We start from the raw sequence: 12,429 nt of genomic DNA on the forward strand, positions 1-12,429 counted from the left end.
TTCCTGAACACAAACCAAGAAGAGGAAGAATCGGGGCCCCCACTCATCCCTTCTCAGAGTACACCCCAATGATCCAAGACCCCCCACTGGGTCCCATCCCGAGAAGGTTTCACCATCCCCAATAGCACCAAGCAGGGGCAAAGTCTTTGTAACATCTGAGGTTTGGGAGATATTTCGCATCCAGTGCTAGCACACCTCCAGACCAGGAGGGGACGGTTCTGCTGTTTGAGCGGTCCAGTCTGTGGCACTTTGCTGTGATAGCCCAAGGAGAACAAGAGAGCCATAAACCACATTGTTGGTTTCACACCACAGCCCAGTTGGGACAGTGAGGTGGGTTGCAGACAGGTTAAAGAAAGTGCCCAGGGGCATCCTGGGAGACATATGGTTTATTGGGGAAAGCTGACAAGAGATCAGTGACTGTTCCAGAAGAGTTCAGTGGTGACAGGCTGACACACAGCACCTCTGTCCCCTCGGGTTTCACCAAGCAATTTCTCTTCCCCTACGTGGTTTCCTCCATGATGCCCGATTGGACAAGCGACACATCCCTTCCCAGTGCCCTCAGTTCTGCACCTGTTCCCTCAGGGAGGAGTTTATTGTTAGGCTTCATCTGCAGCAACACCATCAGCACCAGCTTGCTTAGTGAGCAGCTCTGAGCAGCACCCCTGGGGGCATCTGTCCTGGTGCACATGCGAGAAAGTAGCTCCTCCGAACGACACTGACTTGCCCTGGCTCCCCATGTGCCTGAGAGAACACCAGTGCCCTTCAAGACCTTGAATCTGGACCTTTCAGCCCAAGGTTGCTCTCATTCCCTTAGCTTGGGTAGGATTTGGGGGGAAATGAGGGCATTCAGAGACATGGCTTTTTATTGTCCCCTCTCTCCTTTAGGGGTATGCAGTTAACATACCTCAGATATACAAAGCCCCTTCTGACAGGCAGAAATACCTTGGAATACCAAGGGGCTCAGAAGTCATTTCCCAGGAGCCAGCAAGGGGCCGGTCTGTAGACCTTTGGGGAGCTCTGGTGTGGCCTAAGAATCCAGCCTGGACTGCGCACTGCTATAGCAAAGATTCTTAAAACACAATGTCATTAACTATCTTCTTGTTCTGGAGGACAAAGATCCAGCCTGGTCTCACTGTCTGGAATCAAAGTGTTCCTTATTGGATGCTCCAGGGGAGAACCTGTTTCTTGTGGTTACAGGACTAAGGCCTCTGTTTTCTTGGTGGCTGTACCCTCCAGAGGCTGCCTGTGTCCCTCCGCTCACGGCCCCTCCCTCCATCTCCAGTGAGGAATAGCAGGTGGAGCCCCTCTTGTCTCTCTCTTTCTCTCAAACCTCCTCTTCCATTGTATAGATTCCTGCAATGAGATTGAACATGCCTGAATAATCCAGCACAGTCTCCCTATCTCAAGAAGTCTCATATTCACAGGATCCTGGAATTGGGTGTGGTATCTTTTGGGGGGCATTATTCTACCTGCCATACACTATCTAGCCGAAAGCAATTTGGTTGAACAAAAGAAAGATGCATGTAGTATATGCTGAAAATTGACTTGACCTATGCCAAACTTAGTTGAAGTTCTAAAGCCCTCCTCCATAGTTCTGGGAAATTCTAGGACATTTTCTGATGCCTGGTCCCCTCCGTCTCTGGCTGCCTCCTCCCTTGAATTCTGTTTCTCAGCTTTGCAGCCACCCTCAAATCATCACCTAGAGATGATTCACCAATGGACAAAATGACAGCAATTGAGTTTAAAGACTTCAATTGGCTTAATTTGTGATTCTAGAATCAGGCAACACTTTATCCTATAAAAGAGAAAACGGTTCTGATGGGCTAAGCAAAGGAGGTAGGTTTTATGGACAAAGAAAGACTAAAGAGAGCAGAGGTCTAAAGAGGACCGATCATTTCAAGGTTGCTTTCCCCCAGGTCAGGGACAGGAAGATAGAACAATAGGAAAACAACTGATTGCTTGAGAGGTTACTTCTGGTTGCTTTTGTTATGTAAGAATAAAGGCAGAGGGAATTTCATTATCAAGCCAAATGAAACTGGCCCTCTTGGGAAATTAGGTCATTATTTCTCTAATCCCGACATCTAGGAAAGTCAGATAAACATCTTCTTTCCAGCTTGGTGACATGCAACTTTAACATGAATGATTTCCTTTTGATTTTTAGGTTGGTTTGTTGGATCCCAGAGAAATAACCTAGTCCAAAACAATAGCTTCCTGTAATTTGTATTTATTATGGATAACAGTGGTGAGCCAACCAGGGTAAGGACCAGGCTGGTAGCCCTCCCTGACTTCTAGCATAAGACTAATCAGGGAGAGATTGAAAACGGACCAATTAAGACCCAGATCTAAAGGAATTAAAATGGACCAATCAGGGCCCAGGTCTAAGGACCAATCAGAAGAGTTGACAGGCTATTTAAGCTGGTCTCCTGAGAGCAAGGCAAGCAGAGTAGCAACAATCAGCAGGAGAAGAGCATGGTCCATGAGGAGAGAAGCAGAGCAGGGGTGACAAGCAGGAAGAGTGGAGCGACAGCAGCAGTGGCAGCAGTGACAGCGGTGGTAGCAGTGGTGGTGATGACAGTGGTGGTAGTGACAGAGTAGCTCCCCTGTGCAGGAATCCTGCTGCCCTTCCTTGTTTCTTTCTATTACACACTATACATTGATGCCATGTCTCCTGTGCTGAATTTCTCAGTCTTGAATCCAAAAGCCAGGTAAGCCACAGCTTCTGGGCTGAGACGTTCTTGCACTGGCCCAACTCTTAGTGGTGCTGACACAATATGATTGAAGTATGAACTCGTCCCTGGATCCCCAGGCACACAGACAAACACACGTCATGCAACACACAGTCCTTTCTGTGCACCAAGCTTCTCTTCAGACCTGGGAAGACCAGCAGGTGCCCCGTGGCTACACAAAAACTGTACCAGGTGCAGTGCCCATCATGGATTGAAAAGTCTCCCTCAGGCAGTAAATTTCTAAACAATTCTTTCACTTGCTATGGCAAAGAAACCCAAGCTTCCCACACTCAGCATGAAGCTTCCTCTTACAGGTCCAAGGGCAGGCTACAGGCTAAATGCCCCAGCACAGGTACAGCAAAAGTTCAGGTAAAGCTGGGCGTGGTGGCGCATGCTTGCAATCCCAGCATTCAGGAGGCTGAGACAGAGGATTGAGGTTCGCAGACAGCCTCAGCTACTTAGTGAGACCCTTTGAAAATTAGTGAGACCCTGTTTCAAAATAAAGAATAAAAAATAGGGCAGGGAGCTGGGCATGGTGGTGCATGCTTGTAATCCCCGCAATTGGGAGGCTGAGACAGGAGGATCATGCAGGTTCGAAGCCAGCCTCAATTGGCTTAAGAGACCCTGCTTCCAAATAAAATATAAAATAGGTCTGGGAATGTAGCACAGAGGTAGAAGGCCCCTGGGTTCTATCCTCAGTACCACCAAAAAAAAGATAAATAAATAAATAGGGCAGGGAATCTAGCTTGGGGGTTGAATGCCCCTGGGTTCCATTCCCAGACCCGCAAAAAAAAAAAAAAAGAAAAAGTTCAGGTAAGCTGGGTGTGCTGGTACACTCATAATCTTAGCACTTGGGAGGCTGAGACAGGGAGATCACAAGTTCTAGGTCAGCCTCAATAACTTAGCAAGACCCTCAGCAACAGAGCAAGACTCTGTTTCAAATTTTAAAATAAAAAGACCTGGGGTGTAACTTGGAGGAAGAGTATCCCTGGGTTCCACAAAACCTCCCATTTTGGCCTTCAGGGTAGGGGCAAGGAGTGATGCACTTAGGGTGAGTTTGGGTACAAGTGACAGAAGGGTGACAGTCTGAAACTTTATTGTGCTTTTGTCAAGAAGTCTGGGAGTAAGCCGGGCGTGGTGGCGCACACTTGTAATCCCCGCGCTTGGGAGGCGGAGACAGGAGGATCGCGCAGGTTTGAAGCCAGCTGGTTTAAGAAACCCTGTTTCCAAATAAAATATAAAATAGGTCTGGGAGTGTAACCCAGAGACAGAAGCATTTCCAGGAACCCCAGTACCACCAAAAGAAGAAGAAGGAGAAGGAGGAGGAGGAGGAGGAGAAGGAGGAGGAGGAGGAGGAGGAAGAGGAGGAGGAGGAGGAGGAGGAGGAAGAGGTAGAAGAAGACGTCGTCTGTGAGTGAAAGGTTCCAAGAGTCATTCCATGGCTCAAAGGCATCTGGGCGCTGGGTCACTTTGCCTTCTACCACATGAGCCCAAAATTGGCTCATCCTCACATGCAGGCAGCTTGAAGAAAGGCAGATGGCGGCAGGAGGAGCTTTCTTCATTGCTTCATTGCTTTATAAGAGAAGAAGACTTCCCTCACAAGTATCTCCAAGCCACCTTTCCCCGGTTCTCATCCATCAGAACTGAGTTGCACATCCACCATTAAAGCCGCATCTGACGGAGAAACAGGGCTGCTACAAGTGAACTGAACAACCACCACACGCCCCTCAGTCTGGGCCCTCCCCTGAGTACGCTGCTCATGCTGATCCCTGAGTGAAACAGGGCTGTGTCGAAGACAAGTGGCATGCAGAAGCCAGCCGCCTTTCTACCAGTCTGAATGTAACAGCCACCCCAAGAAGGAACATTGCCCACCCTGGGGCTGCTGACCGAGAGGTCGGCAGCCTGCGGAGACAAGGAGTGCTCAGGCATTTGCAAAATGGTGCATGTATAAGATGATCGGTTTGCAGAGTGGCCTGATCCACGCACTCCACAGTGTACATGTAGCAAAGCAGCACATTGCGCCTCAGAAATATATGGAATTATTGTTGATTATTTTGTGTGTGGGAGTCTGGGGATGGAACCCAGGGGCATTTGACCTCCGAGCCACACCCCCTGCCCTGTTTTTATTCTTTATTTTGAAGCAAGGTCTCACTAAGTTGCGGAGGGCCTCACTAAATAGCTGAGGCTGTCCGCGAACCCCAATCCTCCGGTTTCAGCCTCCCAAACCCTGGGATTACAACTGTGCACCACAACGCCTGGCTTTATTGTTGATTTAAAATGAACTTTTTTTAATCCCAGCATTTGGAAGGCTGAGACGGGAGGATCGCAGTTTAATGAAAGCCTCAGCTACTTAGTGAAGCCCCTTGCAACTAGTGAAACCCTGTTTCAAAATAAAGAATAAAAAATAGGGCTAGGAGTGTAGCTTGGAGGTAGAATACCCCTGGGTTCCATCCCCAGTACCGCAAATAATAATAATAATAATAATAATAATAATAATAATAATATGAACTTTCAAAAAACAAAGTTTTAAGCCATGCACAGTGGTATACACCTATAATCCCAGTATTTAGGAGGATTAGACAAGAGGATCACAGATTTAAGGCTAGCCTGAGCAACTTAATGAGACCCTGTTTCAAAAATAAAAAGGATTGGGTGTGTAGCTTAAAGGTTGAATTGCTTCTGGGTTCAATCTATACTACTACTACTAATAAATAATAATAATAATAGTAATAATAATAAAGTTTTAAAGAATATTTTGGGAAAAGAAAGCAAAACACACAGAAGAGTCCAGGCCCAGCCAGCACTAAGCCAAGGCCAAAGCCTAGGTCTTCATGAATGAGCAGGAGGACCAAGAAGCAGGCCCCTCCACAGACCACAGCCTCTGGCTCAGGCTGGAGGTGGCCTGAATAGTGACCAATGTCCAGGAAGGCCTGATATGGCCTTACCTTTCCCAAAACCAAGCTTCTGCACAGTCCATGTTTCTCCTTCCCAAATAGGAAATGGGTGTTGAGACTGCTTATCTCTCTAATCTTGATTTCCAGGAAGGTCACATAAACATTTTCCTTTCAGCTTGGTGATATGCAACTTAGCCTGAGATATTCCATTTTAATGTTTAGCCTGGTCTACCTGGTCCAAAACAGTGTCCTCCTGTAACTTTTTTTTTTTTTTTTTTTTTTTTTTTTTTTTTTTTTTTTTTTTTTTTTTAGATTTATTTTTTTTTAAATTGGTGCACTGTATTCATACATCATAGTGGGATACATACTTTTGTAGACATACATGCACACATTGCCCAGTCAGCCCCCACCCGATCCCCACCCCATTCTCTCCCTATCCCTCCCTCCCATGCTTGACTTAGTGATTGACATCTAGTATTATAGCAATTTATCAAAAATTAAAAATGATAATCTCACATAACAGTTTCATTTGTCTGATACCAAGCTTTTGATGACTTAAAGATAACATTTCAATATTTCTTTTTGCTTTCTTTCTTACCAGAGGATATTTTTTTTCTGTTTTTTTTTAGGTGAAACTATCATATATTTATATATTTATTTTTCAGAAAAAAATCTATCCTAATATGGAATATGGACTCTAGATACCCAAAACGATCTTGAAAAAGAACAAAGGTAGAAGATATATATTTTCTGATCTCAAACCATATAAAGCTACAATAATTGAAACAGTGTAGTACTGTTCTAAAGGCAGATCTATAAACCATTGGAGTTAAATAAAAGCCTAGAGCTAAATTCTTCCCTATATTGTCAAGTTATTTTTGACAAGGTTTCCACAAACATTTGGTGGTAGAAATAATAATCTTTTAACTAAATATTGTTGAAAAATAATAATTACATGGAAAAGAATAAAATTGGACCCTTACCTAATCCCATATACAAATATTAACTCAAAATAGATAAAAGACCTAAATATAAATCTTAAGACTATAAACTTTTAGGAGAAAATCTGGGTCATAAAACCTCACAACATTGAAATTGGCAGTGATTTCTTGGTTATGATTTCAATGGCACAGGCAACAGAAGAGTATACAAACTCCCTAAAAAATAAAAAAAACATATTGTATATCCAAAGACAATGTAAACAGAGTTAACAGTTACTAATAGAATGGGATAAAATATTTCCAAATGCTATATCTGAAGGTATATTAATATTCCAACTAGAAATCCTAAAAATTAACAACAATAAAGGCAAACAATACCCTTTACAGATAGGTAAAAGACTAACATAAATAATGAATCTCCACAGATAACCAATCTTAGTTGTCTGTTGGATGGAAAATCTTGTTTCTCTAGTTCTGATGTGTGTTACCTATTTCTTCTTTGTAGTTAATCTCTTTGAGTATTTTCTCTAGTGCTGGTTTTGAAGACATAAATTCCTTCAGTTTCTGTTTGTCATGGAAGCTTCTTATTTCTCCATCTAATTTGATAGAAAGTTTTGCTGGGTAGGAAATTTTTGGCTGGAAGTTGTTTTCTTTCAAAATTGGGAATATGTTACTCCAAGCCCTTCTGGCTCTCATAACTTGGTTTGGGAAGTCTGGAGTGATTCTAATTGGTTTGCCTCTGAATGTCACTTGGCCCTTTGCTTTTGTTGCCTTTAAGATTCTCTGCTTGGCTTCCACATTGGTCATTTTGACAATGATGTGGCGTGGGGATCCTCTTCTCCGATCCTGTCTAAAGGGAGTTCTATACGTTTCCTGGACCTGTGTATCGACCTCTTGCTCTATGTCTGGAATATTTTCTGCTATTACTTCCTTGAAGAGATTGTTGATCCCTTTGGTTTCACTTTCTTTTCCCTCCTCTATTCCAATTATTCTTAGGTTAGCTCTCTTAAAATGGGCCCATATTTCTTGAATATCAGATTCCTGCTGTCGGATATTTTTTCCTAGATTAGAAACTATGCGTTCATTTTTGGAATGATCATCTTCTAAGAGCGAGATTCTGTTCTCCATGTGTTCTAATCGGTTGTTTGTGCTTTGAATTGAGGCCTTTACTTCATTAATTGCATCCTTTATCTCTTTTTGGCTCTCTCTGAGTTCTTTTCGAAGCACCTCTATTATTTCTACAGTTATTTTCCTGATTTGATCTTCTAGAAATCTCTGATTTTCTGTTTTATCGGGTTCTGATGTTGTGGGGTTGTGAGCATTCATTGCTCCAGTGTTATTCCTCTTTCCCATGATTTCGGAAGTTTGTGCCTTCTCTGGGTTCTTCCCTTGGGTCACTATGACTTCACTTAAGGTGCTCTGGATCTCGAGTCAGTAGTATCTCAGACCCCACTACACCTTTACTGGGTTGTATCACAGAGTCTCCGACCCAGAGAGTCGATAGAGGCTGCTTTAGACTATGGGGGGTGCCAGGTTGCACGTTCTCCTATGGTGTGATATCACTGCCACCACCCCTCTCCCACTGGGTCAAGTCCCAGTGAGTACAGTACTGGGATTTCTCCGCTGTGGCCCACAATTTGACTCACTGTTCTTGAGTACGCAGATGTAGCTGTACTGAATTCGGTGAATCTGGTGCTGTTGCCGCCGGTGGCAATATGGCGCCGCTGCTACGCCCTCAGCTACGGGGCTGGCGTTTTTTTTTTCTTGGTTTTGATTTCCACTCTGAATTCCTGCAGCGTGTGCTGAGCTCAGCCACTGGGTTTAGATGCCCTGTGCGCTGAGAAATCCCACCTGGCTGTTCCGCAGCGGCTCCCCTCGGCTTGCTGTGGCCGTCCCGTGAATTCACCGGTGCCGCCTGCAGTATGGCGCTGCTGCCGCGTCCTCGGGCGTGAAGCCGCGTCCTCGGCGTGAGGATCTCCTCTGTGGCTCTGTTCTCAGTCCGCTTTCTCTCTGGAGCCTGGTGATTTTTTTTGTTTCTCTGGTGATGTTGTTTTCTGGCTTTGAAAGGCACTGATTTTGTGGTAATGGAGATTTGTTGTTAGCGGGGCTCGTAAGCCCCACTTTTCTCGGTCGCCATCTTCCCGGAAGTCCCCTCCTGTAACTTTTACTTATCACCACTCACAAAGAAAAAGAGAAAGGAAAAACATATCAATTCAATAGATATAATTTAGTAAACAGATCTCTACAAATAACTTTAAAAAGAGAGCGAGAGAGATTCAATTAGTATTCTAGGGAGATTTAAGAAGGAAGACATCGACAAAAACAAATCGCCATAAAAAAATGCTTCTGAATACTAAACACACAATGCCAAATAAACAATTCAATAGAAAGATAAAAACAAGAAAATTTCTGCAAATATAGAAGGAAACATTAGCAAAATAATGATAAACCTTGGAGGAGAATAATCTAGAAGCTTTGACAACTGGCCAATAAATAAATAAGAGTTCCAAGGAGATAAAAAAGAATGGAAGGAGGAAAAAATATCCAAAATGCATTACAAGGAAATTTGTTGTAATTGAACAGAGATGTGATTCTTTCAGACAAAAGACCCAGCCCATGAAGGTGGGAGCACCCCCACAGGACAAGGACAGCATCGGTGCACAGAGCACCTCCAGATCTGAGCAGAAATGTTTCCTACAGAGACATGATTCTTTACATAGCCAAACTATGGGGACATGTGAGGGTCAAATAAACATTTTCAGAAATGCAAGAATATTTTGAAAATGAACTCTAAAGCTCCCTGTCTTGGGAAATTGTTGTTAATAGATTCCAGGAAAGTGAGTGTGAAAATCAGGAAACACGTAGACATGGGGTCAGGCAACACTGGGCCCACCCAAGAGAAAGGTAGGAGGTCCTGGAAGGACAGCTGTGCTACAGACAGGTCCCTGGAAGGGACAGCAAGCGCATGGGGGCCAGCCCTGGAAAGGAGGGTGCGGGGGGATGGGGACTGCAGAGAAGGGCTGGAACATCCATAGAAATATTAGAAAACCTTGAGAGATGTAACTAACACATGGGATATGAAAACCAAGCAATAACAGAACAAGGAGGAGGAGGAGGAGGAGGAGGAGGAGGAGGAGGAGGAGGAGGAGGAGGAGGAGGAGGAGGAGGAGGGAGGAGGAGGAGGAGGAGGAGGAGGAGGAGGAGGAGGAGGAGAGGAGGAGGAGGAGGAGGAGGAGGAGGAGGGAGAAGGCAGAGGTAGGAGAAGAAACTACAAGAAAAAACGTTTTACAAAGAAAGCAAGCCGGGACCCCTAGGCGACCCCCCTCCACCCGGAAGGACCCTGTGGTCCAGGCCTCTGGCCCCGACCCTGGGCGGGTGGGCAGGTGCTGGCGGGGCACCCCTAGGTGACCCCCTTTCCACCTGGAAGGACCCTGTGGTCCGGGCCTCTGGCCCCGACCCTGGGCAGGTGGGCAGGCGCTGGCGGGGCACCCTTTGGCAACCCCTCTCCACCCGGAAGGACCCTATGGTCCGGGCCTCAGGCCCGACCCTGGGCGGGTGGGCAGGTGCTAGCAGGGCACCCCTAGGCGACCCCCTCTCCACCCGGAAGGACCCTGTGGTCCGGGCCTCTGGCCCCGACCCTGGGTGGGTGGGCAGGTGCTGGCGGGGCACCCCTAGGCGACCCCCTTTCTACCCAGAAGGACCCTGTAAAAAAGGAAAAGAAAAAAGGAAAATATCGGAGAGGGGTCAAGGAGGCCATGGCGGATGCCAGGATACTGGAGATGCAGACAAAACTTATCCAAATGAACTGGAATTATAGGAAAAATTCCCCACTAAGGAGGACTGCTTCTTCTCTACATTGTTAAGAATCTTGGACATTACCTGTAAGGAGAGAGACTTTAGCGGAGACCAAGGAGAAAGGCGGTGCTGATAGTGGTCTCCGCATTGGTGGTGGAGACTTGTATTCAGGAGAAGCAGAAATCGGAACCTACCAACCTTATTTTTTTTCTTGGAGAAATTACACCAAAGGTCGAATGCTACCGTCGCGCATGCTTAGGAACACTGGACAACATTCAGAGTGGAAAAAGAGCTTGGGAAAGATTTGAATTGGTGGAGGCAGTGGCAATGGCAGTGGCCAATACTCAGGGAAGGCAGAGATCTGATGCATTACACCTGGAACCTTTGAAGTAATGACCCCAGAGGCAGAATGCTACCACCACGCACCCTCGAGAATGTGGGACAAATGGTTGGGCAAAGAGGGTGCTCGGATTTGGAGCCTGCCGAGGGGTGAGGCCGGTGCTGGAGCCTCCAAGGCCGGGGTCAGAGCTTGCCGAGGGTTAGGCTGGTGCTGGGGCCAGTGAGGCCAGAATCAGAGCCTGCCGTGAGGCAAGGCCGGTACTGGGGCCTTCGAGGCCGGGATCGGAGCCTGCCGAGGGATTAGGTCAGTGCCAGGGCCAGCGTGGCCGGGATCAGAGCCTGCCGCGAGGCAAGGCCAGTGCCAGGGCCTCCGAGGCCAGGATTGGAGTCTGCTGAGGGGTCAGGCCGGTGCCGGGACCAGCAGCTGGCATCGGAGTTTCCATGAGGCAAGGCTGTTATTGAGGCCTCTGAGGCCAGGATCGGAGCTTGCCAAGGGGTTAGGCCGGTGCTGGGGCCAGTGGCCGGCATTGGAGCCTTCCGTGAGGCAAGGCCGCTATTGAGGCCTCCAAGGCTAGGAATGGAGCCAGCTGAGGGGTTAGGCCGGTGCTGGGGCCAGCGAGGCTGGGATCAGAGCCTGCCGTGAGGCAAGGCCGGTGCTGGGGTCTCGGAGGCCGGGATTGGAGCCAGCTGAGGGGTTAGGCCCATGTCAGGGCTGGCGAGACTAGAATCGGGACCTCCCATGAGGCAAGGCTGCTGCTTGAGCCAGCAAGGTCTGGATCAGTCCCCCGGGGTAGCCAGGCCACAACTGGGGCCGTCAAGAGTGGGATCGGTATTTGCAACACGGCATGCACAGAGAAATATCGCAGAAAATTAAAACCAGATGCTTCCCCTAATCAGCAATAACTAGGAGGAAAGGGGCAACAGGAAGTGGTCGAGTTATAGAAAGGGCCCTATAGTGAAGCAATTAAGGTGACCAATCAGAGGGTATGGAATAGGGGAGGATGGAGCCTCTTTAAAACACAGGAGGTACATAAACAAATGTATCAAAGTTAATCACCAAACAAGCATGGGATTGAGGGAGGGGGAGGGAATGGGATGGGGGCTGGATGAGGGATAATTAGATGATGTGTGCTTGTATATCCTCTCAAGTCTTGTCTTCCAGTGTGATGTATGATTACAATGCACCAATAAAAATAAATTTTAAAAAATAAAAATAAAAATAAATTTCCCAGTTAAAAAAAAGAAAAAAGAAAAAGAAAGAAAGCCGGGCTGGGCGTGGTGGCACACGCTTGTAATCCCTGCGCTTGGGAGGCAGAGACAGGAGGATCACGCACGTTTGAAGCCAGACGCACATGCTGGCTTAGGAGACCCTGTTTCCAAATAAAAATGTAAAAAATAGGTCTGGGACTGTAGCCTGGAGATAGAAGGGCTTCCAGGAACCCCAGTACCACCAAAAAAAAAAAAAAAAGAAAGAAAGAAAGAAAGAAAGAAAGAAAGAAAGAAAGAAAGAAAGAAAGGAAAGAAAGCCGGGCGTGGTGGTGCACGCTTGTAATCCCTGCGCTTGGGAGACTGAGACAGAAGGATGGAACAGGTTTGAAGCCAGCCTCAGCTACTTAGTGAGGCTCTCAGCAACTTAGTGAGACCCTGTTTCCAAATAAAATATAAAAAATAGGTCTGGGAGTATAGCCCGGGGGTAGAAAGCCTCTGGGTTCCACCCCCAGTACCACCAAAAAG

The sequence above is a fragment of the Muscardinus avellanarius genome (assembly GCF_963383645.1).
Source record: "Muscardinus avellanarius genome assembly, chromosome: 2".
Classification (NCBI taxonomy): domain Eukaryota; kingdom Metazoa; phylum Chordata; class Mammalia; order Rodentia; family Gliridae; genus Muscardinus; species Muscardinus avellanarius.